Source organism: Lactuca sativa, chromosome 5 (genome assembly GCF_002870075.4).
Source record: "Lactuca sativa cultivar Salinas chromosome 5, Lsat_Salinas_v11, whole genome shotgun sequence".
In the NCBI taxonomy this organism is placed as follows: Eukaryota; Viridiplantae; Streptophyta; class Magnoliopsida; order Asterales; family Asteraceae; genus Lactuca; species Lactuca sativa.
Window position 1 is genome coordinate 360,319,510 of NC_056627.2, and position 25,736 is coordinate 360,345,245.

Genomic DNA, 25,736 nt, shown 5'->3' on the forward strand with positions numbered 1-25,736 from the left:
AAGGAAAAAAAATGAAAACTTAATTTCAAAATTGAAAATATGAAAAAAAAAATTGTGACATTTTTTTTCAATTTTGACACATCAGCATATCACGTCATCAAAACTAACACGTCATCATTTCACGTCAGCAAAATCAGGTTGACCGGTTAAGTTATCAAAATTGTAAAAAATTAGAAACACGGTGTCTAATTTGAAACAGAAAATATTGTTGTGTCAAAATCGAATTTTCATATAAACTTAGTGATTTTTGTGGTATTTATCCTATTTCATAAATGATCAAATGAAATTTCAAACAATATATTTAAGGTTGTAATCAATTTGAGTTATGTGTTACTTAATGACTCAAAGGCATAAAATTCAGTTGAAACTGATACAGGTTAATTGTCATCAAATGTGATGATCTCTTAAAAACTTAAACTCTTTTATAGTTGGTTATTGTTGCAATGATATAGATCTTATAATCCTATTTAATATTTTAATTATGTACAAAAATAAAAACATTAACAAAAACGTTTTGCATCAGCTAACTCGACCTTACTTAAAAAGAAAACACACTATGTTAACCCCAGCCTAGCCGACCCATTTGCCTACCTGCTTTAGACCGTCTTTTCTACTTTTATAGAAATGTTAATTGTTAAATAAATACTTTCATAAAGTTTCAAAACCCATTTGATGGGAATAGAAGGGTAGTCAAAAAAGATTAATGTTATTAAATATATGGTTTCCGAGATAAAGTGGTTGACTGAGTCTTGGACTTTAAAGACTTTCACTTTGACCAAGCACAACAATTTGAATTTATGGAGCTTCAAAAGATTGGAAATTGAAAAGTGGTAATCCTAAAGTCAGAGTTTCATTGGCTAAAATTCGTTTCTTGTTTGACTAGATTTAGTGAGTTAATACAGTTGCTGAATTCCAAGTTTCTTGACTACAATGCTCCATAACATATAAAAACTCGAGTTTTTTCGTTATAAGTATGATTTTATTTTAATTTTAAAATAATGTAGTTGGATGATCCATATCTAATATATATCTTTTATTACAATAGATCTATAAGGAACATATATAAAAGTCGTTATGTTATATTTTTGTCTATTAAAATCATTTTATAATCCAGTCTTACATAAATTAATGTTTTGTGACATGGATGCAAACGAGTCCAACCCAAGCTTGACTAGACTCGAACTCGGCTCGTTTCAAGCCTTATAATATAGTTTGAGATCGGCTCGTGAAGATTTTTAATAAAATATTGAGATCAACTTCTATGAAGTAATTGTACCGATTTTAATGGACATTTGAATTAAATCCATTGCTATAAAATGGTCACGGAGTCATTAATTTAGATAATATCATAACATAAAATGATTTTAACGGATCAAATATAAATAATAATATTTTTTCGAGAAAAGAACTTATTTGTCAATCTTTTTAGACTTAATGATAGATGTTTTTTAATTGTTACAAATTATTGAAAAATCAATTCTAAGTTGTTCCGTTTTGGAGTTCTTAATTTTAGGTATAAGTTATGATGTTCATGCATGAAAATTAGAATTCTTTTTATATAACTAAAATGTTTATATACTTCTTTAGAAGCTATTAGGATCACAAAAATATCAACTTTTATTCATTTCTCATAATCCTTTTCTTTTAACTCTAAAATTTAGACATGGAACACTTCATAGTCCATTCATCGCTCAATAACATACATGATTATTTATGACTAATAGTAACACCAACATTCTTTGATTTCTTCAACCTACAATCAAACATACCAAATTACATAGTCCACTTTATTTCCAAGTTTATAATTGAATTATATTGAGAAATACATATAATTCAATTATTTGTATACATTTCTCAACACCCTCCCTCAATCCTAATCTTGGAAAGCATTTACAAGACACATCCTTTCAGAAAGTAAACTACGCTAGTAAGCTCCACTTGATTCACACTCTCAACATGTATCACCTCTTACTAAACATAAGTAAAAATAATACAAAACTAAAAATCAAAGCATTTTGGAGCATTTCATGAATAGGGTGAAAGCATCATGAGTTAATATTATTAACACTACATAAAACTAAAAACTTAACAAGCTTCCTAGCAAATTTTGAAACCCAAATATATTAAACAATGAATCTTTAAACAAATTAAAATGTCAATAACATTTGACCAATTCATAGAACACAATATCAATTGAAACAATAATAGTTGTTATGAAAATCCAATGTTCCAGCATACCCGTTTCATGAGACTGATGTTACAGTGGGATGACTTGAGAGGAAAATTTTAGATGATAAGAATACAAGGTAAAATAATATGTATACTTATACCGGGCTAGTGAGTAAAATGCTATTACATAAATGGTTACTGCAAGGGTCGTACATGAAGTTGGTCATGGAGCACAACAAACATAAGAAAGTGAAGTATTTTGTTGGAATTATTGGTGTTTCTACTGTGGGTGTGTTCACTTACATGTTCTTCAAGTAACAAAAGAAGTGTAGGTTAAAGCATTTTTGGCCTGGATTTGTGTTTTGGTGTGTTATTTAAGTTGTTTATTGTCGATATTAGTAATAGATTTTGTGTCTAGTGGTGATTGTTGTTGGTGCTGGTAATAGTTTGTGGTGTTGGTGGTGGTGGTGACTGGGGGTGGTGATGGTCATCGTTTTTTTATGAAGTATGTTTCGATGATCTTTGTAATAGGTTATGGAATAGAAACAAATGATGTAAACAAACCCAAAGCTGAAATGTTGGTTTATATATTATTAAAAAAAATTATCTTGCACCTGTGTCTGTGTTTGTGCATGAACGAATGAAACATTTGGGGATTATATATGTTTAGCTAAGTTAATTCCAGTCATGTGGATCTTCATCGTTGGGATGGAACCACAAGTCAAAGCAATGTCAATCTATTTTTTAAGCATATACACACGGATCACAAATGGTGCAGTTAGGGAAAGGGACAAAAAAAAAAGAATATTGCACACGAGGCATAATGGTCTTTGTCTGTAACCCTTTTATGGAAACAACTTTTCTAAAGAACATGTAAGTGAACACACCCACAATAGAAACACCAATAATCCCAACAAAATACTTCACTTTCTAACGTTTGTTGTGCTCCACAACCATCTTCACATACAACCCTAGCAAAGAAAAAGAAATGATTCTTAAGATCAGCAAGGATATTAGAGATATCCAGCTGACTAGCGCGAACGTCATCGACCTCACGGTTCATGGCATCCAAGTCTCGATTAACACCCTGTCAGAGCTCACGCAACTGGTCTTGGAAGTCCTCCCGTATGAGATCCAATTCCAGCTGGGTTTGCAGTAGATTGATAGCCATGCCTTCGTTGGTTACACCAGTGGAATAATTCTCCACCATGTGACGACAGTAGTTTGGAGACCGGTTGTGTTCTGCAGATGCTCACGAAGGCATTTATCCTATTTCGAAGTGAAGTTAAAGACGAGATTGGGGCAAGCAAGTTTCCAGGTGTGCCATTTTAGGGCAACAAAGTCTTCAATTTATATGCAGGCGGTTTGAACAGTCCAAGCGTGCTCCATACAATTCACATACAAGCCGACGTCGTTTGGTTGTTGCGATGCTTTGAATTTTTGCCATGTCATCGCTTATGTGGCAATGGAAACTGGCTACAATATGTGAAAGGGGTTAGATTGCTAGAGACCAAGTCTAAAGACCATTCTCCATTGACTCACAAGATGAATTGTGAACTCTGAAAAAAGCTAAAGACCAAGTCTTTGGATCTCTATCCATAAGATGCACAGCTGCAGCTGGATTCAACTTTTCAATCTCTTTCATAACTCCATTAAAATGTGCTTCAGTTGTTCCCTTGCTTGCTTTCCAAAACAAATTTTCAAACTTGTCTCCACTAAATATCTTTCTAAAAGTGGCATAGATATGTCTAGCACACTGCCTATGTTCAACTACTAGGAATACTTCTTTTACTGCATTAACCAAACCCTACATATGTCACATGAAGGATTGAACTTAGAGATGAAATTAATAATTTTAGAACATGAAATATATATGTATCATACCTTGTGTTGATCCAAAATTAGAACCAAACCTTGTCCTTCATTCCAACATTGCAAATCTTCTGAAAGAGTTTCTATGAACCATTTCCAAATGTCCTTGTTTTCCACACAAACAATCGCCCAAGCAATTGGGAATATTTCATTGTTAGCATCTCTACCAATAGCACAAAGCAACTCCCCTTGGAAAAAACTTTTCAAGAAACAACCATCCAGGTTAATGATCCTCTTACATCCTCCCCTCCATCCCTCTTTTACTGAAGCAAAACATATGTACATCTTGCTGAAGTAATTTTTACCATCATGCATTGCATCAACACAAATTTTAACTGTGGATCCAGGATTTGATCTTTTAATCTCCTATACTGACTCATACTCACATCAATGTCAAAAGTGGTTTTACCTCCTCTCTAAGCAATTAGACATTCATCTTTTGATTATTATAAAATTATCGCTATCCATTTATAAGTCATAATTGATCCGAATTTAAAATTCTTTGTACAATTATGCTCACCAATAAGAGACTTGATCTGGAAAGACTTATCATCACTCATCCAAGAACCCCAAACCCTAAATGTACATTTACCATCACAACATTTGGCACACAATCGTCTACTATCATTCTTTACAAAACATAATTGATAACCATTCGCGACAACATAGTTACAAAGCATGTGTTTCAATTGATTAGTACTCTTAAACCTCACACTTAACACAGGTTCCTGCTCTTTGACCTTATCATTGAAAATATTTGGCAACTCGGGATAAACATCTTCATTGTCATCCATGTCTTCTTCCAAAGTTTCACCTACATTCTCACCCATGTCAAACTGAAGCCCATTATCCTTTTTGAAAAAAATGAGGGTTCTCATGGTTATCCTCATCGTCATTATCTTCCTCATCGTCAACCTTATCCACATCCTGATGCCCTATTGCAACCTCCTTAATCAGTCCTGCACCATCAAGTACCTCTTCCTCTATGTTACCAACAATCTCATCTGTATTCATCCAACCATTCCTGCATGTTACTATTCCCAAAACGGTCTACATACATAAGGAGTATACTACAGGTCATTGCTAATTAAAGTCAAACCTACACATGTATTCACCTACACCTGCATTCCCAAAACGGTCCACATTCATATGCAATTGCTATAAAGTCGACATAATACAGGTCATTGCTAATTAAAGTCAAACCTTTTGGAAAATCAATATCGGGTTAGCAATAATAGAGCTTCTCACACTTTTCCCCAGTGAACCTTTCGATGAACACATAGCACCCGTCCTTGTCTATGCCTACGAAATCGTTGTACAAAAAACCTCTGAGTAATTCCACCGATGTAGCATATGGGGTATTTGGCAAAAATTCCTTGGACGTGCACATCTACTTGTAAGAATACAAGTTCCATGTTTGAGGTTTCGGGAGCAGAAAACAACAAAGGGTTTATCGATGAAGCTATGAACAATGGAGGTCAAAAGGGCACTTTTGTAAAGCATATACCGACAGTAAGAAGGAAGTGAATAATTAATAGCACAGTCAGCATTATACGGAAGACACGGTCAGCATCCTATGTGGCGTTACTAAACAGAGGTTGACTAAAAATGATCGGCCGACCCCTTCACAAATGAAATAAGAACTTAATCGACCCGACAAAGTGTAACTCGTTCCCTTATAAAGCCAAAAAATAAGATAATGACTCAATGGGTCAACCCTAGAAACATAATAAGGCATATATGTCATTTTCCCTTTCTTTTAAACACGTCCGTATTTGTTTAAAGTTTTATCCACATGTCTTTTTCCAACTTTTGGTAAAACTGCAGACATTAGGGTATGTAGCAGTCTTTGCTATTTACAATTTGGTTTATTTTTAATTATTATTATTATTGTTATTATATTTTATCTTTTTGTGGCTAAATACAATTGTGTATGTTAAGCATACCTTTGTTGCAAATTTTATTTAAGTAGCAAATGGTCGCAAGTTGACATGTATATAAGAATTAACTTTACAATGATGTGGCAATTTTTTTTTACCATAATTTTAAATATTTAGATTATGAAATTATGGTACGATTATATTTAAAATTATGGTGTATGAAATTGCTCAATTTAATTTGATCTCCAATATAGTATTATGAAAATAAATTTCTTGCTTTTATGTTATGCTGAAAGTGAGTTTTAATTGGTTGTTATGATCCAACTTTGGCTTAGGTTGCAACCTTAAAACATTAACATAAGGAAGTTCGAATTTCTTTTATTATTTTTGTTTGCAATTTAATCTAAGTCTTGCTAACATTGTATGGAACCGTTTAATTAAATTGGTAATTTTAATATGGTCGGCTTGTATGATAATGTTTTTCATTATATTATCAAACTTTGGTTTCATGAAAACATGCAATAGCGTTTATGGAAATTTATAAACGTATTTTTAGGTTATTGATAAATTTCATTTGACATAGTATTTATTTTTAAGGTAAATTAATTGACACAATATATCGTCAAAATGATCTTTTTGTGAAAATTAATTTACAAAGAACTTAAATTTTATGGTTTGTGTTTATTAATGCGGATATTAATCGACCCAAAGGTAGGTTAACATTGGCCGAATAAACATATGTTTGATGATAAATATGTGAAAAATTTTAGGTTACATGTCATTAATAAGTCAATCCAAAGAGGGGCTTATTAATTGACATGATATATTGTTAATTCTTATTATCAAAATTTATAGTTTATGTTTTTATTAATGCGGGTATTAGCCAACCCAAAAGTAGACTAATATTTGGCCGAATAAACATATATGTGTTAATAAACATGTGACAATTTTTTTGGTTTCGTGTGATTAACAACTCACTTCAAAGAGAGGCTTGTTAATTGACATGATTTATTGACAATGTTTATTTCTAAAACAATGATATCTCTTGCAAATTAGTATTACTATCCAAAGACTTAATGTTGTGTTGATACCTTGTAAAAAGGTCAAAATTTGAATTTACTGATTACGGTTTATAGATTAATGAACATAAAAATAGATTTGCTTATGTTCTAAAAAAACAAATTTGAATTTTAACTTTAAGGAAGGGAACAAGGGCATTATGTTAATTCTCAATTGCATGGATATTGACTTTGTATTTTGGATAAAACAACATTCTTAGAGGATGTTGAGTTTGGGAGAGAAACAAGGTTAAAACATTGTCCTTATAGAGGAATCAATCTTGATTTCTATTATTGCTTTCGATAGTATGTAGATTATGAATCAGTGATCGACAATGTTATTCAATCTCCTATTTTCAATACACAAACTCAACAACCTCAACTTTAGATATCCTATGCGTGGTACCACATTTTTCATCAATTTATTATCTCTTTTGGTTTTGAGGTAAATAAGTAGCTGATTTTGTGTATGACAAATTAAGTAGAAGTAAATTTATCTTTTTGGTTTTTGGCAGATATCTACGCAACCCAAGTTTGGATCATAAGAAAGTAGCTAAAAAGATTTTGAGATATCTATATACAACAAAAGGCTATATGGTCAACTATAGGAAATCAGATGGTTTAGAGATCATTTTTTTTAAGAATTTGATTTTGTTAGATGCCAAAATGGTTACCGGTCCACATCGGGATACTTTTACATTTAGCATAATGAGTCATTTCATGGAATAGACTTCGGTAGCTTCTTCCATAATGACATAATAATTTGTAGCATAGAATATGGTTGCAAAAATTTGTCACGAGGCTACACGTTATTGGTATTGAAAGACCACTAAAGTTGAAATAATAAATCAACAATGTTATATTCCAACAACAGAACATACACACACGTTGGTGTGATATTTGGTTTTAGTGGGAGTTTTATGGTGCTTTATGTTTTGTTCAAGAACAATTATGTTTTTCTATACAGAATTAAGAATTTGGTTAACTTCATTATTCGTTGCACTTATTTGAAGTTTGATCTCACTTCAATCTAAAGAAAAACTCGTTGGAAAACTATTTATATTTTAAAACCACACATCATGTTTAATCTATGTCGTTAGTTATATATGTATATATGGTGACCATTGATGGGTTTAGATGCATAAATTGTAACGAAGACCGATTTATCCTATACTTGTATGATTAGTGGACGAAAATGTTTAACAGTGCCAATACTATGTTAACATTCATTAAAGCGTTTATATAGTTATATATACATTTATACATCCGTGGTCCAGTGGCAGATTGTTGTATATTTTAGGACTACTAATAAATGTATATAAATAAAGGTATCATTAGTTTTATATTATTATAAAATTTATATAAAATTGTTGATGGACCGATTAGACTAATAATATAAAAGCCCTAAATTTTTAACGCGTAATTGGAAAAAACTAAAATATTTTTTTTATTATTGTTATGGCCACAACTTTCTCGCAGAATTATCACCTAGCTCATTTAACGAGTTTCATGGTTAAATTGGTTAACTTTATTGCAAAATTAGTCCTAAAAAGTTCAAATTTGGTTCCTGAGGTTTGCAAAAAATTACACCACATGGTTTTTTAACTTTATTTTTGGTTTTTTAAACACTTTATTGAGTTTCAGTTTTTTTATAAAGATATATACATTTTTATTTTCTTTTTTTTATATATACTTTATTTATATTTATTTTTAACTTTATTTTTCAACAATTTGATTTTTTTATACATTTTTACCTTTTGTTTTCTATTTTTAGTGTATATATAAAGTATATTACAGTTTTTTTTTTAGTTTTTTTCATATTTTTTTTCGTCTTATATTTTATTTTTTCCATCTTTTTTTTTTTAATTTTTTTTCTTATTTGTTTTCCATTTATTTGTATTTTTAACTTTTTATTGACCTTTTTCAAAAAATGTAAAATGTATTAATATATTAGAGTATATTACTATTTTGTTAATTTATAGTTTTTGTAATTTTTTATTTTTATTCATGTAAATAAAATAGTTATGTTTATATTTGTAATTTCGATCCAACTTATTTTTTTTTATTCTTTTTTTCTTTAGTGTTACTATATTTATGTTACAAAAAAAAAGGAAATTACAAAAAATTAGCTTGTTTATTAAGAATTAATGTTTCAGTGTGTTATATAATTTGCAAATTAAATCATATTTCTATATGTGATAATCAATAGTTCAAATTCAAAATAATATTTTTCAATTTGATATTAGACTAAAAGAAAGAACAACAAAAAAAAAGAGTCTGTCTCTATAAAAAAACACTTGTTATAGTAATTTATAATGAATTCAAGTTTGTTTACTTGAAAATCAAAATAAATAAAAACATTAGAAAAACCATAAATAACTAAAATAGAATAAAAAAGATAAAAAGATAAAAAAACAATACGAGAAATGGTTAAATTTTCAAAGTAGGGTGCCTTTTTAAGAAGAAAACAAATTGAAACTGTAATGCTTTAATTAGTTACCAAACTCAAACAAGTTTTAGAACTTAAAAGTAGAATGTCTGAAAAGGTTAGATATTAACTGCATAAAAAAATAAAAAAATAAAAAAATCAATAGTATAATGTTATTATAGTTTATATTTTCAAAATATAAAACATTTGAAGTATAATAAAAAGTAAAACATTGTAATTGAAGGTATAATGCTATAGATGGTTAGATAATCAAACTACAATGTTTTTATAAGTTGGGCCACGTGCAGCTATGATTTTTAAAATTAACAAAGTTCAATGCTCTAATAGGGAAAAAGTTGGTAAGTGTCAATGTCTTAATAGTTTAACTTTTGAAATGATGCTATAACAGGTTCAATTTCAAAGTATATTATTGTTTTTAAGACATTTTGCATGGCTTTTTCATTAATACCCTATCAGACATTTTGCATGTATATTAACCAATCAGCAAAGTTCTCTTTTGAAAAAAAAAAAAACATTGTAAAGTTTGGTTTTGTACCTTAGAAAATTAATTGTAAATGGTCATTTGGCTTTTTTTTCCGGATTGCTAGAAACTCTTAACTGCTCCAGTTATCCTATCAGATAGATAGCCAGAAAATCGGACGTGTTACATGATATTAATTGATACAGGTATAAAAACATAATTAAGATTAGTATGGAAGCATGTTATCTTTGCCACTAAAACACAATAGCATAATTTACACTTCTTTACATAAAATAAAGTCCATGTATAAGTTTGTATTTAAAAAAAAAAGTCCTAAATGAAACCCTAGAATCAAATAAATACAGCAAGTGAACTATCGAATGTGTTAAGTACTTTCTTTTTTACTTAATGTGTTAGGTACGAAAATCTGGCTTAATGACATCAATCATTTATCTGTTTGTCATTCTTCTTTTTTCCTCCAAACTCATGGCTTGATGAGTATAGCCAAAAATGTTTGTTGATTGTGAGTGTAAAATGCAATGTCTCGAAGGCAATAAAATGAAAATATAACACTATAGGTTGTAATCAAAATATAACAAATTTTCATTTCAAAGCAAAATGCCCAAAAAGAAGAAAATTTATTTTGACTTATTTGGTCTACGCAGATGCACATGGAAACCTAAGAGATGTTATTAACAAATAACTATATTTGATATACCATGCATCAGTCCATAAAAGCAAAGATTTATGCTCTCCAAAACCCAAAAACAAGAAAGAATCACTTAATTATGAATCTCACATCAATAACTTTTAACATGCAAGTTATTGCTAATGAAAGCATTTTTTATCAAACACAAATCCAGAAAATTTAAGACATCATTATTGTCATCTTACTTGGAACAAGGATCAAAAACATTAAAAACCTCAAAACGAGGACCAAAATCAGCTACTCTCAGAGATCAAAACTGTAGATAAATCATTCATATAATATTGTTACAGAATCATTGATCTTTGATAATGAAAATTATCTATTAAGTAAAACGAAAATAGATATTATATGATCCAGTAACAAAAATTGTCACCAGAAATCCAATACTTTCTTAACATATGATAAGTATGTTGCTATTTCCTGAATTTATCCTATAACAAATTAAAAATGAATATGTTTTTTGATATGAATTACCTCTTCAATCTGAATAAATGCCAAAAATAATAATATCTTTGTCATGATAGGGTAACAATTATATGAATTATTTAATTTAGTACAAAAGTGGCTTTTCTTAATTTGTTTTTTGATATGAATTACCTCGAGAGGGTGACAGGGTGAACTACGCAGGCATCATTTTGAGAGACTTTCTCCTCCTTTCATTTTGACCTTGACCTTGACTTTCACTTTGAGACTTACCTGAATGGAAAGATCTTGGGATGTAAAATTGCAATTGTGTCCCATTGAAATCAGTCTCAATCTGAGTCTAAGGATTATACATACATACATTTGCACTTGCACTTCATCTTTGTGGTAAGTAGCCTTAGAAAAATCTACCCAATTATAGCAATGCCCTTTTAAGAAAAAAGTTGAAACTACAAAGTTAGGTAAATATTTTAGAGTGTAATAATGTCCTAATAAGCAAAAAAAAAAAAATCAAAGTACGATGCTTTATATGGGTAGAATATTTAAAGTGTAATGTAACAAAGTTATAATATAAGTATTGTATTGTATATACTAATAATTGTTAAAAACTTGGTGAACTGTAACTTTTTTTCTCTTTCATATTTGGACACGGAAGTTTGTTGGCTTTCTTATTTTGCCACTGAAACTTCTATTTTTCATTGCTATTAAATGGTAACCATAATCAAAAAGATTGGATTTGCAATCTCCCGCAAAAAGGTTGAAGTTTGGGGATTAATAAACAAGTAGTAACTATTTATTAGGTTTAGATTTGTTTTCTTATTAAAATACTAGTTGTGAGACCCATGTATTACATGGGTTAATTTAAAGAAAAAAAAAAGTTAAATATAAAGGGAAAACTATTTGAGAACTTTGAATTTACAAGAAAATAAGAAAAATAATGAAAATGTTTGTTGGGTAGATTTTTTAGTTAATATGTTAAGTAAGAAAATCTGGCTTAATGTATTCAGACATCAATCATTTATCTGTTTGTCATTCTTCTTTTTTCCTCCAAACTCATCTCATGTTAGAATTCTTTGTTGATTGTAAGTATAAAATGCAATGTCTCAAAGGCAATAAAATGAAAATATAACGCTCTAAGTTGTAATAGAAAAAATATAACAAATTTTCATGTCAAAGTAAAATGCCCAAAACGAACAAAAATTAAAAATTGAAAGTATAGTGCTTTAATAGAAAATATAATGTTGGAAATGGTTAGATTTTCAATATACAATGTCTTAATCGGAAAAATATGAAAGTAAAAGTTGGTAACAAGATTAGATTTTCAAAAGTGCAATAAGAAAAAAAAAATGCTATTTGTAAGAAAATCAAACAATTTACCTCTTCAACCCCCAAAGGATGCTGCTGTGGCTTTCCCCATACCAGTGATAACTTATCAAACTGCCAAAAATAAATGAAAATCAATAAGTTTGTCATGATGGAGTAACAATTATACGAGAGCAAATCCTGAATAAGGACCTTCTCACAGTAGCTTATTCCTAACAAATAAAAGCACTATTTATGTCAATAATTTATAAATTTTGTAGAATTAGGGAGAAAAATAACAAACATAATAATCCCACTTGCCAATTCGCTCTCTTTTGCCTTGGACCAAAGAAATACACCACTTCATTCATTAATATAGTGCATCTTATCATTAGATGTAAAATTAAAAATGAAATGACTACTTGGGAATGCCATATAATGATGAAAGAAAGTACAAAAAAAATTGTTTCATGGGAAAATAATGAAAAACTGTTTGATTTTTTAAGTACAATGACTTAAAAGAAAATTAATAAAAGTATCTTTATAGGGACAAAAATGAAAGCATAATGTTATTTATGAACACTTTCAACATCAAATACAAGAAATTCAAATTTTTCTAGCTTCGGATGAATTCTACCATATCTATCAACACTTTGTGTTTTATTAATTTTGATCAACTATTTGACCAAGTTCAACAAGTTTAAGTTTTCAGGTTTAAGGAATGTTATAACATTTTAAAATACAAGAAATGGTTAATATAATTCTAAACTTGCTAAGATCTTCAAAATACAATGTCTTAATAAAAAAATCAAGAATATAATGTTATTATAGTTGAAATTTTCAAAATATAAAACATTTGAGGTATAGTAAAAAGTATAACATTGTTATTGAAGGTATAGTGCTATAAATGATTAGATAATCAAACTACAATGTTTTTGTAAAAAAATAAAAAATAAAAAATAAAAAAATAAAAAAAACTAACAGGAAAAAAGATTGGGAACTATTATGTTATAATTAGTAACCAAAATCAAGTAGGTCTACTGTTTTATAGTACAAATGCAATACTTGGTTAGGCTTTTAAAATGCAATGTCTTTATAGGAAATGAAAGTTATAAGAAAGAGTAATATGACATAAACGCTAACCAATATCAAACATGTTTAGATTTTCAAATTACAATTTCTTTTCAGGTTAGAGCTTTAAAATGCAAAGAGAGTAAACAAAACTGAAAGTACAATGTTTTAATTGAGTAGATTTTAATAATATGAAAAGATAATTGAAAGTACATTTGCTTAATATAAAAAAACTACTGAAAGCATAATGCGATAACTGATAACCAAAATAAAAAAATAAAAAAATAAAAAAGTTCAGATTTTCAAAGTACAGTGTGTGTCTCAATAGGTTAGATTCTCAAAGTGAAACTCTTAAAAGGAAAATAATCAAAAGTGCATCTTATTAGGTTAGATTTTTAGAGTATGTAAGATTGATTAAACTAACAAAGTTCAATGTCCTAAGTGGGAAAAAGTTAGCAAGTGTCAATGTCTTAAACTTTTGAAATGATGCTATAACAGGTTGAATTTCAAAGTATATTGCATGGCTTTTTCATCAATAACCTATCAGACATTTTGCATCTATATTAACAAATCAGCAAAGTTCTTTTTTTTAAATAAATAAAAAAAAGTCCTGAATGAAACTAATCTTGCAAGCACTAGCACTTCGGCTTGAGAATTAGCATATGCAGCAATAAAATTAAGAAATTTCAACTTCCATAAAAGTGTTGATATCAGACAAACTCTAAAATGAAATAAAAAGTAAGTAGCAAACAGGCCAAATGAATAAAGTAAGTGAAAAAGGTGGGAGTGGTTTTCTACTTTCAACAACATACTAAAAGAGATATAATGGGAATGGCATGCTTAAAGATTTATAATTAAACCCTCGCAAAGAAAATTATACCGCTATTCAACTATGAGCTCAATATCGAGTTCACAGTCTATGTCTTTATCATCATCAACAGTGACTTGTAGCTTTTACCAGTGAAGCCATACAAAGATCACATGAACTGTCACCAGAAATACTAAAATGTCACAATTCACTACATCAACAAACCTTACTGATTGAAAAGTAAATAAATTTATCACACCCATCATATCATATACTCTGTTATATACATACAGTAGGTTCAACTCATTTCCGCCATGTCATCCAACAATTTCAACTTGTCCTACACAAATGAAAATACAGTAAATAAGTCAAAAAGAAACAACAGTTTTATCATGATTCAATAAAGAAATCATTATCATCCATTTAATTTGGAAAAAAAACATAAACTTGAAGCTTCTTACTCCTTATTGATAATAAAACCCAACTGAGCCACCATAGTACACGCCAATATGATCTGGTTACATGTGTGCCAAAGGAAGATATGATACATATAACTGAAATAAGCACATGGAGTATTAGAAAAAAAAATAATGATGAAACATATGCCATTTACTTACACATCCGACGGATACAACTTAATTCCAAGACTTCCACCAAAAACATTTGCAATCAGGTAGGTTTCCATGGAAAAGCACTACAGCCCCCTTCCTTATCTTTGGTATAGGAAAAGGAATAATTTCAACTTATAGTAAGAAATAGAAACCACTTGGTATAACATATTGTAGCAACAAACATCATAGGTTTTTGGTGGACGAAAAGTAGGATGCTATAATAAATAAATCAACAAAAAGTATGTTGCTATTTTGAGAAATCTGATTGTCATAAACTCTACACAATTATACATCGAACCATGATAATGGAAGTTTATTTCCTTAAAAAGCATCCTACTGAAACACTAATTGGAAAATGGAATAAAAACATTTTACAAAATGCTCAACAAAAATAGATGCGAAAGACATAAAACACAAGAATAACTGAAAAGCAGATGCAGTTAGAGACTACATGTGCATTATTCAGCTGATGAAACCGGATAACATGTGGGGCTTGTCTCCATAACCTTTTAATTTTTCAAAGAGACTCTTAAACAATGAAAAAAAATACTACTTCTATTTGCATTTCTTAAATAATGAAATAATTTACCTAATCAGGAGTTTCCTCATGTCTATCAGATCAGAGCACACATTCATCAACGAAATTCTTACATTGGCTTTGATTGACGACTACAAGCCACAATTTCTAATGTTTGTTTATTTGCCACATCAAACCTTCCAAGAAAAGAATACCACCTGTGTCCAAAGAGGGTAATAATGTAATTTCAACCAATTAATGCGTATTATAACAAACTTTAATAACTAATTCATTTAGAACTAACTTACTGTCCTGATTCCTATATGAAAATGGACATGATCCTGCATATGAATCCATGTTGTTCCTTTAAAAACAGAAAGAGCATTTCTGTATGCACGAATCACATGTGTTTATCTGATACAAAAAGGCGGAATTTTTCAGAAGAATATAAAGCACACAAACTTAGAAAAAAGGGTAAAATACAAGTTTGGTCCCTGATTATAGCTAATTTATGAATTTGGGTCCTTACTTGAGGTTCTTGTAACATTTATGGTCCCTGTTCCAAAGTAAAGTGGCTATTTTTGGTCACCAAATATAGCTGATTTTTGCAATTTTGGTGGCACTGTATTTTGAAAGAAATTTATATAGTCAGAAATTTAAATATGATGACCCCTCATTAATCAACTTATCAACTAACCTGAATAAGCGCCTTCTCACCATAATAGAAAGTATAATGATAAAAAGTAAAGTATATATATATATATATATATATATATATATATATATATATTGGATAAATTTCAGGAAATAGCAACATACTTCATTTTTTTGTAAGAGATTTTGCAATGAAGATAAACTTCTTTGAAGAAAGTCATTCACAAGAAATACATTTGCCTCTTCTGATGATTTGAAACAAAAAATGTCTTCTGATGAACAACATCAGATATCAGACACAATTTTTAAAGAAAAGAGATGAATTTGTTAGGGTTTTAACTATACTTGCTTAAACATGGAAATGAAAGAGATGAAGAATATGGGGGCAAAATGTCATGTTCAGAAATTTAACATATGTGTTGCTAAAGTGATGAAACCATGAAATGAGAACCAAAATTTCAAAAAAAAAAAAAAAAAAAAAAAAATCCTTTTAGAGAATCTTTTCCCCTTAAACGTATATGACAGAAAATTTTTAAGAAAGGTGATGAAGGGTAAGTTATGCTCCTTGAACATGGAAATGGAAGAGACGAAGATGGGAGGGACAAAATGGTCTTTTTCATAACTTTCACATATGTGTTGCTAAAGTCGACGACCTATAGACCAAAAAAGTTATGAAACCATGAAATGAGAACCAAAATTTCAATTAAAAAAAAAAAAATTTTATCAGGGATTAGGGTATAGTTATGCCCCTTAAACATATATGACAGATAATTTTGAAAAATATTCTATTTATAAGGATTTAGGGTTTAGTTATGCTCCTTCAACATATATGACAAATTTTTGAAAATGGAAATGAAAGAGATGACAAAATGGTCATTCTTAGAAATTTAACATCTAGGTTGATAGAGTTTATGACCCATGTACAAAACAGCATTATGTAACTATGAAATTAAGGACCAAATTTGCAAAAAGATTTCTTTTTGGACCTAAACCACCTACCTGATAATAAGGACAGGTTTAGCTGTAGCAAGAAACTCTGTGACTCCACTATAGAGATGTAAAGAGGAGGGAATGGTAGACCTGAAATTAAGCAGATATCATGAATATATTTTGCCTTATGGAAACTTGAGAGATGTTATTAACAAATAAAATAGATCAAATTTCAGCAAAAAAGATTGTAACAGCATACCCTACCCGATGATAAAACAAAAAGGAACTGCTCTGCCTCTTATGGTATACAAATTTTTGTCTGCAAAAATAAACATCTAAATTTCAAATGCTGATACCATGTGTGTATACACATATAATGAGTAAAAAGACGAGGCTGACCTTTCTCAGGAAGCTACAGACCTTTATAAGTTATCCACGACACGTCTATTATGAGAAAAAGAAGTATATATAAATAAACAATATAATAATAAACAAAAAAATCAAACATAGGTAGGACCTAACGATACAAGATGTGGGCCTTGTATACAAATTCAATGTAAAGCAACATGAACTGATGATCAAGTATCCGTTATTACTTATAAGCTCCATTTTTGTATCCAAAAATTTTAGCATGCGAACTTTAACTACCAAACCACATTTACACACATATGCATGCACATAGGAGGCCTTGAAAAAGACCAGTGATAACTAAAACTAAAACCCAAACACAAGAAAGCATCACTTAATTATGAATTTCACATCAATAACTTTTAAATTAAGTGAACTTTTAACATAATGAAACCATTTTTTATCAAGTCAGACATAAATATAAACACAAATCCAGAAAACTTAAGACATCATTTATCAGTGCAGCACTTTTTTGAAAAAAAAAAGCACTGACCCCTGTAAAAACTATTGAAAAGAAACAATAGTTTTGCTTACTTCATTGAAGCATTTTTAGTTTATTATATTATAGTCATAAGAAACAACCACAGACACACCACACCATTATGATACATCCACATCCACATAACCATGCATTATAAAAAGTAGCTAATTAGAAAGAGAAATATCATCATAAACTTGACTAATGAAACTGGAAAGGGTCAAGGGAAAAGAAATATGAAAATTATTTAGAGAAATACTTCACTAAACCCTCGGAAACAAAATCATACCTCCATTTAACTATGAGCTCAATATTGAGTTCACAGTCTATTGTCTTTATCATCATCAATCACTTCTAGCTTTAGCAGTGAAGCATAAAAAGATGCATATTTCAAGACCTGCCACCAGAAATAGTATTTATTATTAATAATGGATAAAGTATAATTGTTAGAAAACAAAAAATATTTTCTTAACAAATACAAGAGAAACTAAATAATCAAGAAGGTAAGTAAGTCACCAGATGGAAACAAAGACTTGCTAGCTAACCTTTGACAAACAAATTGTCACATCACATCATCCAATCCAGGTTTACTATCTCAATTATAGACAGGGCATTTCCAGTTACAGGTTGTAGAATGTATGTATAATGTAAATTGTATGTGTGCTTCTCAAGACCTCAAGTACATCTTAGCACAATCAATGATAGATAGCCAGAAAATCGGACGTGTTACATGATATTAATTGATACAGGTATAAAAACATAATTAAGATTAGTATGGAAGCATGTTATCTTTGCCACTAAAACACAATAGCATAATTTACACTTCTTTACATAAAATAAAGTCCATGTATAAGTTTGTATTTAAAAAAAAAAAAAAAAAAAAGTCCTAAATGAAACTAACTTTGCAAGCACTAGCACTTCAGCTTGAGAATTAGCATATGCAGCAATAAAACTAAGAAATTTACCCAATATAAACTTTAAAACAAATGTGTGTTACCTCTTTAACCCCCAATGGATGCTGTTGTGGCTTTCCCCATACCAGTGATAATTTATCAAACTGCCAAAAATAGATGTAAATGAAATTATTTTTGGTACAAAAGCAGCTTTTCTAAATTTATTTTTTTGACAAAAATTACCTCAGAGGGTCAGAGAGAGAGAGAGAGAGAGAGAGAGAGAGAGAGAGAGAAAGAGAGAGAGATCCTCTGAATGAAGATGAAGGTGTTCCATTTGCAAGAGATTTTGGAAAGTTATTCACAAAAAAACATTCGCGGCTTCTAATGATTCGAAACAAAAAATGTCTTATTATGAACAGCATCAGATATCAAACACAATTTTATTAGAAAAGGGATGAATTTTGTTGGGGTTTTAACTATACTTGCTTGAACATGGAAATGAAAGAGATGAAGAATAGAAAATGGGGGCAAAATGTCATGTTCAGAAATTTAACATATGTGTTGCTAAAGTTATGAAACCATGAAATGAGAGCCATTTCAAAAAATAAAAAATAAAAAATCTTTTAGAGAATGTTTTCAGGGATTAATGACCCTTAAACATATATGACAGATAACTTTTAAGAAAAGTGAAGTAGGGTAAGTTATGCTCCTTGAACATGTAAATGGAAGAGATGTAGACATTGGCAAAATGGTCATTTTCACAAATACAACATATGGGCTGGTACCCAAAGATCAAACACATTTTGACACCATGAAATGAGTACCATATTTTCAAAAAATATTACATTTTTAAAGGAAAAAAAAAAAAAGAAATTTTTTTCAAATTTCATCATGTTCCTTGGAAATGGAGATGGAAGAGATGAAGATGATCATTTTCATAAATTTAACATATGTGTTGCTAAAGTTGACGACCTGTGGACCAAAAAAGTTATGCATCTTAAACATATATGACAGATAAATTTGAAAAAGATTCTATTTACAAGGGGATTTAGGGTTTAGTTATGCTCTTTCGAGATATATGACAGATTTTTAAGGAAAGGAGAAATTTCCTTGAAAATGGAAATGAAAGAGATGACAAAAGGGTCATTCTTATTTATTTAACATCTGGGTTGATGACCCAGGTACTAAAAAGCATTATGAAACTAAGAAAGTAAGGACCAAAATTGCAAAAAGATATTCTTTTTGGACCTAAACCACCAACCTGTCGATAAGGACATGTTTAACTGTAGCAAGAAACTCTTTGAATCCACTATAGAGATGTAAAGAGGAGGGAATGCTAGACCTGAGATTAAGCAGATCACATATAAAAAATCATGAATATATTTTGACTTATTTGGTCTACACAGATGCACATGGAAACTTGAGAGATGTTAACAACAAATAAAATAGATTAAATTTCAGCACAAAAGAATGTAACAGCAAACCCCGCCCGATGATAAAACAACAATAACAAACTGCAACTGAAAACATCAGATAAGGTAACTGCTCTTATGGTATACAATTTAAAAATCATATCCAGAAATGTAATGCAGATTACATGTGTATGTGTATCCAAACAGGCTACTATCTGTTATTACTTAAAATCTCCATTTTTGTATCCAAACATTTCAGGTAGTCATGCAAACTTTAACTACCGAACCATATTTACATGTGCACATAGGGGCCTCCTAAAAGACTAGTGATAACTATAAAAGCAAAGATTTATGCTCTACAAAACCAAAACCCAAACACAAGAAAGCATCACTTAGTTATGAATTTCACATCAATAACTTTTAAATAAAACGAACTTTTAACATAAAAAAAAAATATCACTAATGAAACCATTTTTTATCAAGTCAGACATTGATAGAAACACAAATATAAGACATCATTATCCAGGTAGCACTTTATCAGTGCAGCACTTAATGAAAAAGAAAAACAAAAAAAAGGGTCATTAAAACTATTAAAATGAGTTACCAAATTTAGCAATGCCAAAAAAAGAAACTTGACTGCTTGTCATAGTAGCATTGTCAACAAAATTATGGACCACTGACTGTATATCTGTAAAAAAAAAACATCGAAGATGCAAAAGTGTTTACAGTTTGTCTTTGATTCCTCTGATTCGCATTTGCATTTTCCACAACCACCAGATAAGATAAAGTTATATATGCAAATTAGAAACCATTTACACCAAAATGGAGATAAATATCATTGTCGTGAGAAATCTTATGCAAAAGTTATCATCTTAGTAGTTTATTGTTTTCTGGTAATTTCTTAAAAGTTATTTTAGAGTTCATTGTTATCTGGTAGTTTCCTAATTATTTGACTTTACCTAGTTATTCTAATAAGGGCTATGGTTATTTTAGTAAGTTAAACAAATAATATGATTAAATTTTCATTTCAATGTAAAATGCCCAAAAAGAAGAAAAATTAAAAATATAAGGCCTTATAAGTTAGATACTGAAAGGATAGTGCTGTAATAGAAAATATAATGCTGGAAATGGTTAGATTTTGAATATACAATGTCTTAATCGGAAAAATATGGAAGTAAAAGATGGTAACAAGATTAGATTTTCAAAAGTGCAATAACTTAATTGGAAAAAGAAAAATGCTATTTGTAACAAAATCAAACAATTTACCTCTTTAATCCCCCAAAGGATTCTGCTGTGTCTTTCCCCATATCAGTGATAACTTATCAAACTGCCAAAAATAAATGAAAATGAATAATAATAAGTTTGTCATGTAACAATTATAAGAGAGCAAATCCTAACTATTTTTGGTACAAAAGCAGCTTTTCTTAATTTAATTTTTTGATATAATAAAAGCAGCTCGAGAGGATCAGAGGGTATTCGGGAACTATGGTGGCATCATTTGCAAGAGATTTTGGAAGGAGCTTCAATGAAGACAAACTTCTTTGAATGCTATTCAAAAGAAAATACATCCGCATCTTTCTGATGATCTGAAACAAAAAATGACCTATTATGAACGAAAATATCTTTTAAACACATTAGATATCAGACGCAATTTTTTTAAATAAAAGATATGAATTTTGTTGGCCTTACTTGAACATGGAAATGAAAGAGATGAAGAATACCAGGGGCAAAATGGGCATGTTCAGAAATTTAACATATCTGTTGCAAAAGTTGACGACTTATGGACCAAAAACGTTATGAAACCATAAAATAGGTACCAAAAAGACAAACATTATTAAATTAGATAATCGTTTCAGGGATTAGGGTATAGTTATTTATGCCCCAGAGACCAAACCCATTATATTTATGACACCATGAAAGAGTAGCATATTTTCATAAAGATTCTAATTTAAGGGATTTAGGGTTTAGTTATGCTCCTTCAACATACATGACAACATTTTTTAAGGAAAGAGTTATGAAAATGTAAATAAAAGAGATGAGAAAATGGTCATTTTCATGAATTTAACATCTAGGTTGTTGTGTTAGAGTTGACGACCACCCAAGTAGTAGTAAAAAGGGTTATGAAACCATGAAATATGAACAGGACCAAAATTGCAAAAAAGATCCGTTTTGGGCATAAACCACCAAGCTGACAATAAAGACATGTTTAACTGTAGAAAGAAACTCCCTGACTCCACGAGGAGGGATATCTAGACCTGAAATTAAGCAAATAACATGAATATATTATGCCTTATGGAAACCTGAGAGAGATGTTAACAACAAATAAAATAGATGAAATTTCAGCACAAAAGATTGTAACAGCATACCCTACCCGATGATATTATCTCACATTAATAACTTTTAACATACAAGTTATCGCTAATGAAAGCATTTTTTATCAAACACAAATCCAGAAAAATTAAGACCTCATTATCCAGGTACCACTACTTTATCAGTGCAGCACTTTTTTGAAAAAAAATAAAAAAGGAAACTTGGACTGCTTGCTTGTCATATTTCAAGTGAAAACAAAGTTGTAACTCAAATTATGGACCACTGACTGTATATTTGTAAAAGATATGATATGTGCAAGCTAAACTTAGCAAGTGCAATCACACAAATAGCTGTCATAGTTATAGTAGCATGTTCATGTTAACGATGCCTGATAAACTTAGCAAGTGAAGTGGTATGAATCAAACAAAATCATACCTCCATACAGAGATGCAGATTTCAAGACCTGCCACCAGAAATAGTATTATTAATAATGGTTAGTAAACAAAAAATATTTTCTTAACAAATACAAGAGAAACTAAATAATCAAGAAGGTAAGTAAGTCACCAGATGGAAACAAAGACTTGCTAGCTAACCTTTGACAAACAAATTGTCACATCACATCATCCAATCCAGGTTTACTAACTCAATTATACTATTATAGATAGATGATGAATTTGAATACAGAGCATTATTGTCTTTTTACTTGGAACAAGGATCAAAAACATTACAAGCCTCAAAACGAGGACCAAAATCAGCTACACTCAAAGATCAAAATTGTAAGTATCACTAAAAAAAGATAGATAAATCATTCATATAATATTGTTACAGAATCATTGATCTTTGATAATGAAAATTATCTATTAAGTAAAACAAAAATATCTATTATATGATCCAGTAACAAAAATTGTCACCAGAAATCCATACTTTCTTAACATATGATAAGTATGTTGCTATTTCCTGAATTTATCCTATAACAAATTAAAAACAAATATGTTAGGCAAGGCAACCTCTTCAATCTGAATAAATGCCAAAAATAATATCTTTGTCATGATAGGGTAACAATTGTATGAATTATTTAGTACAAAAGTTGCTTTTCTTAATTTATTTTTTTCTATGAAATACCTCGAGAGGGTAACCAGGGGCGGAGCTTTATACAGCCCCCCCTGATTTTTTTGTTACATATAGTCCCTCTACTTTAATTTTGTACATATTAGGCCCAAAAATAGAAAATTTTGGCCATGGCCCCCCCCTATTCAGCGATTTTTGTAAAGTACATTGCTATTAAGAGTAAGAAACAGAGTATATTAGAATACATTTCTAATCCCTAAAAATTCCACTTGATAAGGTTAAAACTACATTAAGACACGTATATTATCATTGAAAACAACATGGGTTGCACTGTATTTCGAAAGAAGATCAAAGACATTAGTGAAAATTTTAAATATGATCCCTCATTAATCAACTTATCAGCTAACCTGAATAAGCACCTTCTCACAATAATTATTCTTCACAGTAGCTTATTCCTAACAAATGAAAAAAACTATTTAATTAGATAATTTATAACTTTTGTAGAATTAGGGAGAAAAATAACAATCCCACTTGCCAATTCGCTCTCTTTTGCCTTAGACCAAATAAATACACCACTTCATTCATTAATATGGTGCATCGTATCAAAACCTACCTAGAGCATTATAAGAAGCATTAATTGACCTCAAAATTGGCATTTTTATAGACATGGAATGATGAAATAGGTTTATCGTAATGTAAAGGTTATAACTACCTCTAATGGGGAAAGCCTTCTCTCCTTGACATTTTGCATAAATTCCTTCTTTTTTCTTTAAGTAAAAAAGAAACAACCTTACAGAATTATGTCTTGTTCAGTTGTCCTGATTAAGAACATTCAGCCAAAACTGATAAAGTGCAAGGTTAATCCAGAAGTCCAATGTGAGCTTCTCATCCATCCTATATAAGATAACATGAGACATTTATCAGTAACAAATACATATAGAATTTCACATATAAATTAGTTTTACACTTCCAAAAATCTCTCATTAGGATATAACCTGAGCCCTGTTCCACATCAGACAATCACATACACCAGATAATAAGGCTAAATGCAATAAATATAGACTTTGTTTTGTTAATTTGTTTACACTAAAATGTCAAATAGTCATCAATTAGCAAAACATAAGCAAATCGGAGTGGGTTTTACTAGAAAGTAGAAACCCCAACGAGAAGAGAGAAAATAAAATGCGATTAAAAGAAAAAAAAAAAACAGCAATTAACCTTCGGTTCTTTCTTATTCTGTTATTCAAACAACTATTTTATTTTTAAAAGGAAATCACAATATCTTAATCACAAAAAAAACCCTAGAAAAAACTTACAATGATCTTGATAATTTTTTGGACTAGAGAGATGAATGAGAGTATCCTGCGAGGGTTAGGGGTGCTTACGTCTCCGGTAGTGTAGTTACATAGATCGCTATGGGTTTGGTTGTGTTTGGGTTTGTTGAGAGCGGAATGACGAATATAACGGTCGACTACAAACCAGTCCTTTCGAATTCCAAGGGTTTCTTAGATCTCCGGCGAAGGAAGGTTCCGGGGAGCGGAGATCGCCATGGGTCTCCCGGGTTGGGTATGTTATTCGAGCGGGATAGCTGAAGAACGTTTATATTGCGGGAATAAAAAGCCAACTCTTTCGACTTCCAACGGTTATATATTATAAATGCTTTCCAAAATTAAAATTTTATAAATTGCACCCTCATAAAATCATAAAAGTAACATATTAAATCTTAAACTTATTAAAATGCTTAATTCTTGTTTCGTAAATAATTGAAATTTATTAAAATGTTTGTTTATTAAAATGTATCGAACTATATTAGTAAAAAAAAATTCATTATTAACTTAAAAAAATGAAAAAAAAAAATTTCACATGAATACTTCATCTTGTTTTCACTTAAATTAGTTTATGACCCAAGGCTAAAATATTAACTTCAATAAATATTCATATTTATACGTGAATATAAGTCGAATCATTTGATTTTTTTTTACTGTCTCAACATTTTAATCGTACATAAATGGATTTAGGGAGAGATTCACATATGAATTTACTTAGATTCATATCTTAACTATATTATAAAATATATTTGACAAATATTGAAATTTAAGAGGTAGACAATATAATGCTTCATATACAAACAAATAAAATATAGAGAAACAAGTAACATTTTATAGAATGTTGAAATCACCACTAATTCTTACCTAATTTGGATATAGTAGATTGAGTGGTTGATTATGAAATTTAAAATTGTCAAAAACATATC

At 29.9% G+C, this 25,736-nt stretch overlaps 1 long non-coding RNA gene across 11 annotated transcripts; it reads right to left on the reverse strand.

The window, feature by feature from the left end:
• Nucleotides 1–2,998: 2,998 nt before the first annotated feature.
• Nucleotides 2,999–25,317, reverse strand: LOC111902487 (uncharacterized). Of its 11 annotated transcripts, XR_006191554.2 has the most exons (22): nucleotides 24,799–25,317; nucleotides 24,195–24,376; nucleotides 22,850–22,877; nucleotides 21,371–22,359; nucleotides 20,709–20,792; nucleotides 19,954–20,034; nucleotides 18,797–18,856; nucleotides 18,089–18,196; nucleotides 17,313–17,357; nucleotides 17,178–17,232; nucleotides 16,983–17,063; nucleotides 15,859–15,951; nucleotides 15,638–15,743; nucleotides 15,402–15,547; nucleotides 14,663–14,755; nucleotides 14,274–14,541; nucleotides 12,398–12,457; nucleotides 11,382–11,448; nucleotides 11,195–11,293; nucleotides 9,964–10,039; nucleotides 5,245–5,343; nucleotides 2,999–5,162 (listed from the first exon to the last, which is right to left on the reverse strand). It is a non-coding gene; the product is annotated as an uncharacterized LOC111902487 (long non-coding RNA). The 11 variants fall into 11 exon arrangements; XR_008223819.1 differs by lacking the exons at nucleotides 2,999–5,162; nucleotides 5,245–5,343; nucleotides 9,964–10,039 and adding an exon at nucleotides 14,819–14,914 and having other exon boundaries at nucleotides 10,913–11,293; nucleotides 14,274–14,379; nucleotides 14,493–14,541; nucleotides 14,663–14,715; XR_006191555.2 differs by lacking the exons at nucleotides 2,999–5,162; nucleotides 5,245–5,343 and having other exon boundaries at nucleotides 5,353–10,039; nucleotides 11,378–11,448.
• Nucleotides 25,318–25,736: the final 419 nt, after the last annotated feature.